This window comes from Diabrotica undecimpunctata, chromosome 9, assembly GCF_040954645.1.
Source record: "Diabrotica undecimpunctata isolate CICGRU chromosome 9, icDiaUnde3, whole genome shotgun sequence".
Taxonomy (NCBI): Eukaryota; Metazoa; Arthropoda; class Insecta; order Coleoptera; family Chrysomelidae; genus Diabrotica; species Diabrotica undecimpunctata.
Window position 1 is genome coordinate 120,372,877 of NC_092811.1, and position 6,299 is coordinate 120,379,175.

Sequence of the window (6,299 nt, forward strand, 5' to 3'; positions counted from 1 at the left end):
GGACCTTTAAAGTCATTATTATGTACAAATCAACGCGTTTGTGATGCACTCGGGATAAATGATGAAAGTAAGCTAAAAACTGTAATGAAGATGAAGATCTTACTGTGACTGAGTATCACGAAGACAAGAAAACAACTCATAAACATTTTAGGAGCATTGACTTATCTGATGAAGAAAAATTTGAAATTTGCAATATTCTGTATCGAATGCGTGAAAACATTCAACATGTCAGTCTAGATACTTTAGTGGTCAAAATAAGAATAAGTTTCTGAAATTAATAGGACTAGCCTTTGGAAAGTGTTAAGACATTTAAGATTTAATTAAAGAAAAATAATAGGTTACTTTTATGCGAAAGGAGTAGTGTGGTTCACAAAAGAATTAAATTTTTGAGAGAATCTACTAGACTTAAATCTGCAAATACAACATTTGTATACTTAGATGCGACATGGATATTTGCAAAGGGTAGAATTAAAATAATTTGGCAAGACGACAGCATAAAATCAATAAAACACATAGATAGCGAAGGCAAGAGACACATCATTCTTCATGCAGGAGGGAAATAGAGGCTTTATAGAAAACGCAGATTTGATTTTTTCTTCAAAATCAAAATTTGTTGATTACCATGAAAACATGAATGTAGATATGTTTGTTAAATGGCTTAAAGAGAAACTGTTATCTAGTCTGAGTGAACCATCAGTTATAGTGTTAGATAATGCACATTATCATTCGGAAATTGTGGAGAAACAACTAAAATAGTCGTGGAAGGGACCGAGCATAAAAAATTGGTTAGTTAAAAATAATATCAATTTTCCAAAAAAACGCCTTCAAATCAGAGCTACTGGAAATTTTGAAACGTAATGAAAAATCAGCAGTTTATATAGTTGACGAAATTGTATTAAGTTATGGACATCAAGTACTACGGTTATCACCATATCACTGCCAGTTTAATCCCATCGAACACATCTGGGGTATATGTAAAACGTATTATGATAATCACGTTGGGTGCTGTGGATACAGTGACGATGCAATTAGGGAAATGTGGCAAGAAGCTCTTAAAACTGCAACTCCAGAAATATGGGCCAAAACTGTAAATAAATGTGAAAAATTAATTGAAAAATGGTGAATTTGAGAAAATAAAATTAGTGAAAATATCCAGTGATTTTAAATTTACGAGTACGTAATGATAGCGGTAGTGAATTGAGTGACGATGATGATGATTTATATATTTAAATAATCAGTAAGTACACTATTATAATGTTATTTACAAAATAATTGTACAGCAGGTTAACCATTATATTTATACATTCATTATTAGCCAAATTAACAATAATGTTTAAAATTCCAGTTAAATTTTTGCTCTTCATTTTATACCAATTAACTCTAACTGATAATACAGGCAAAAATATTCTAAACAAAGTAAGTAAATAAAAAGATTATAGAGAACTCCAGTGCAGTTTACCATGCCTTTAACTACAACGAAAGGTTTTCTGCGGATTCCGTTAATTGTTTAGAGGAGTAAGTTGGTTGAATGTACTGTATTCATTCTTTACTGCTATTTGCGTAATAATATTCAATCTTAAAGTTGTTTTTTGACATGGGAATTTCTATTAATTTATGTAAAATGCTACGATAGACTGCAAATTTGTGTTGTATAGGATAAGATGATGATCACTAAGCAAATAGCAGTAAACAGTGAGTACAACGAACAAATAATAAAACAATTTTTAAAACAAAAGCTACATAGGAAGGCCCTGAAATTAGTATTTTTACAACCAGAGAAAAAACCCAGTACCTTGTGCTCGATTACATACACAGGCAAGATATCAACAAAAATATTCAAACATTAAAAAGAAAGGAATAACACCAGCTTTTAGAACAAACAATAACTTAAGCAAATATATGAAAACAACAAGAGCTAAAAGAGAAAGGACTTACACAGTGGTGTACACAAAATTAAATGTGGCGACTACCCAAAAACTTACATCGGTCAAATTGGTAGTGGTTTTAACAAACATATAGCAGAACACAAAAGGGCTTTCAATAATAGAAAAAAAATTCTAAGTACTCACTTCATTTTCTAGACCATATTCATTATTTTAATAACCCATTTAAAATTCTTCACATTCAAAATAAAGGCATTAAGCTATGTTTATTACAATTTATTGATAAATTTAAAAATACAGACATAATTCTGAATGACTAACTTGAGACAAACAGTACTTCTCTTCTTAATTTATAAAGTGTAAACACATACCAAAAATAGATCAATTGAGAAAGGCACTCTGCCTAAACAGTTGTAGTGACAATAAAGTATAATACATTTTGTGGAAGTTTTGAAAACAAAGGTTTTCCGTGTTTAATTGTTAGATTATTATTATATTTATTATATGTTATTAATTATCACATTAAGTAAATTTATTTTTCTTCTTATCAATAAAGTACGCAATTTTCATAAAAATTCATAGCTTTAACAACTTACATCTCAGTTCGGTACACACAAACTAAACACACAACAACATTTTTTCAAGTTTCTCCAACTTTCCCTCGCAAAAAGTCGTGCTTCACTGATTTTCCGGAAAGTTTTCCTTCCGCAACTTTGTTGAGGCCGTCACGAGGCTTTTCCGAAGTCCAAAAGCGCACTGTCGCGAGTTCCGATAGAGCGAATGATAGTCTCGAGACAGGTAGAATATTTGCGAAATATAAACTGAGCTTGCGCCGCATACGCGCGAGCTTTTAAAGCCCGACAAAACAAATACGAACGCTTTTTATCTAAGAAGGCTGCCAGACTAGTGCTACGCTTCATTTTTGAAGGATAACAAGACGACTGACAGCTGAGATAAGGCTGTGTTTGCAAAACCAGAGGATGTAAAAAGGCAAATTTTTTGGATTAAAAGTGCTCGAGATTAAAAAGGGAACGTAAAATCATAAAACGTGAAAGAACAGGGAATCACCAGAGATTTAGCGAAGAAAAATTTAGATATACGTACACTTCTAGAAACAAAGATAATAGTAAAGGGTCTAATAGAACAATTTAAATACATTTAATAAATATTATCTTGTGTTAAAATTAAACTAGACGTTCAGTCTGTAAATTTATTGCCGAGAACAATTTAATATGAATTAAAAAGTATTTTTAAGAAACGAATAAAAGGATAAAACCGTCTTGTTGCCGTTTTTATCGATATATTAAAATAACAGTTGAATCTAAAGTTTAAAGGGAATTCCAAGTTTCTGATATAAACGTTCACTTTATAATATGAAAAACCAACCTATGATGTTTTAAAATCCTTAGAACAGTAGTTTTGGGTATTTTTAATTCTATAGAGATTTGCCGACTACTTATATGTGGATTCTATTGAATTAAAGCAAGAACATTGATTGAATTATCTTCGGTCATACCTCTACTACGTCGTTTAAAACAAGGACGATGAAAACTACCAGTTTCTCTTAATCTTCTTGTCTTTCTTTTAAATACTTCTTTGCCATAATGTCTTCTGACAGGATATCTTACAGAATATATACGTGAGGCAATTTGGTGACATTCGAAATAAACTCCAATCATATCATACAATTCTGCATTTGATATACTCATCACGAATTATTAGTACTGATAATTAATTACTAATATTACCAATATAAATATCTATTGAACAAAGTGCAATATTCAATTCGAATTATAAAATAACACTTCTTAACAATGTTTTTGACTGCTGTCAATAAATAAACAATATGAACTCCCCGTCAAATTCATTGTCGTAGCCTACTTGGTTTATGGTTTCGAAAAAACTATTTTTAATCATATGAAATAACAATGATCAAAATAGGTATCAACATTAAGATTCTTCTGCTATAAAAAAATTTGAAAGTACCTACTGACTTATTTTTTAATTTAATTTATAATACAGGGTGAGTTAATACTATACTTACTTATGTTTATGCGTTTTTATTCATATCCCGAGTTCGACAAAAGCTATTAACATGCGGTTTGCGCATTTTATTACGAATTTAATCCAGTTTTATTATAATTTACAATAAATGGGTGTTTCCATTAAACATTTTGAAGAAAAACAAATTTTAATTTTTTCTATTCGAAAGTACCCTCTACCTATGACAATTAAAACTAAATGCAATTATTTTATAGTAGATGTAAATTAATTCATCCCCACTCTTTCAAATGACACTAATTTCATTAAAATCGGTTAATTCAAACCAAAGTTATAGGTATTTTTCCACAAATACTTGCCCACTCTCCCCCACCCTTTATTTGAAAAAATAAAAAAAAACGGGTGTGGCAGTCCAGTGGGACTGCCGGTAGAAGTTATACTTCTATACACGCGTTCGCCGTAACAAATATTTATGAGAGTCAATTTGCACAATCATTACATATGTAATGCTATAGGTAAGAGAGAGCAGAAAGAGAAACATAATTAGGTATATAGGTATATGGTGCATCGTTTGCTGTATATAAACAACATTTGACTTCTAATAGAAGGATTTCATCAAAATATAATAATATTTTAATGAAAATGTATATTTTTATTTTCATATATGTATATGAAAGGAGTTGAATGCAAAAAAATTTTTTTACACATACTCTGCAGTAAAATTCATTATTTATTTTGTTATTAATATAAAAATACAATACAATACACTGCAACATAATTCAATATAATAATACAATACAATATACATAACTTACTTACGCATATGTTTAATAAACGCATATAACTTCAAATACTGAGCAATGAATCGCTGTTATAAAATTTTTATTGTAAACTCCATTAAAAATTTGTAAAATCGTTATTTTTATATAGATAAATAAAAGTATCATTTTTAATCCTACTTAAATCATTTTTTATATACACCTTTTTGTAAAAATTTGTTCAAAATACATTTTATTGTTTTAAACACAGTAATTAATATTTTTAAATATTTTTTAACAAAAAAAAAAAACAGAAAATTGCCTCACCGTGACATGTAAGCACATTGCCGTGACCAGAATTCGAACCTGGGTTACGACGGCCACAACGTGGGATCCGAACAACTAGTCCACTAGACGATCACGGCTAATAGTAATCAATCAGTGGAAATAATAACAAATTAATGTTTCCGATTCTAAAAAAGATATTAAATAGATAATATTCATCAGTATTTAAAAATGACATAACTTACTTACTCATATGTTTAATTTACCATGTAATAATATTGATACAAATTTAATTAAATTGAAATATTCATAAGTATTGATAAATACAATATTTAATCGTTGTTTGTTGTATATATAAGTACACATTTGAACTTTCTTGAGATATTTACAAGTTTTAATTTATAATAACTCGGATTATGTTGTAAATTTTCATTTTATTTTAAAATTTAGCATTTTTGCGTATATTACATATATTTAATAAGATTAACGTGGAGTTTTTAAATATTTCAAAAATAGAAAAGGAAATTCATATTGGGATTCGAACTCACATACACCAGCGTATGAACAAAACACGTAAACTATTTTTCAATTAGACATGACACAAACGTATTCCGTTCCTGTTCTCGGTCATACAGTGATTTATTGAGATTATTATTTTGAAACAAAAAAGTCTAAAATAATTATGAACATTTAATAAATAATACAAAACATATCACATAAATAATAATATTAATAAATATTTTTTTGATATAAAGACCCTAGCTGCTAATACTCTTAAAAATAAAACCATTGACGAAAACGGAAATCGTATATGCATCCTTCAAAGTACGGATACACCAAGATCACTTCAAGAAGGCAATGGATCCTGCAGTATGGCCTAAGAACGCTTGTGTAAATAGTTTTTATACCTACGGGGTCAACCTCAAAATCAGGGGTAAGTTTTAATCCAAATTGAATGCTGTTAAATATTCAAAGCATAAATAGTGATACAATTTGTGATGTTATTTTAGAACTTACTTCTCATAAGAGCATAAATATTATCTGTTTAACGGAATTATGAGAATCAAATGATTCTATTGGGAACGTCAACATTGAAGGTTTTATCCTAGCAAGTTGTTATTTGCGAGATAACTCAATGAGAGGAGGTGGCGTAGGAATTTGGGTTCGAAAAGGTCTTAATTTTAATAACAAACTCAATTCTATGATAAAGCAATATTTTATCCATAAACATTCTGAATTTTGTATTACTTTTTTCAAACAAGAAAAATAACTCATATGTTATATTTAATTGTTACAGATCACCATCTGGTGATTTAAGTATTTTTTTGAATAACCTCGAAGGTATTTTAAATTATTTATATAAACCAAATAT

At 29.1% G+C, this 6,299-nt stretch overlaps 1 protein-coding gene across 1 annotated transcript in view; it reads right to left on the reverse strand.

The window, feature by feature from the left end:
- The window catches only part of LOC140451352 (uncharacterized), a 205,127-nt gene extending 202,518 nt beyond the window's left edge, over positions 1 to 2,609 (reverse strand). The window contains exon 1 of the mRNA XM_072545101.1: positions 2,480 to 2,609. The gene's annotated coding sequence lies outside the window, so the exon portion shown is untranslated. The remainder of the gene's footprint in view (positions 1 to 2,479) is intronic.
- Between the last annotated feature and the right edge of the window lie 3,690 nt (positions 2,610 to 6,299).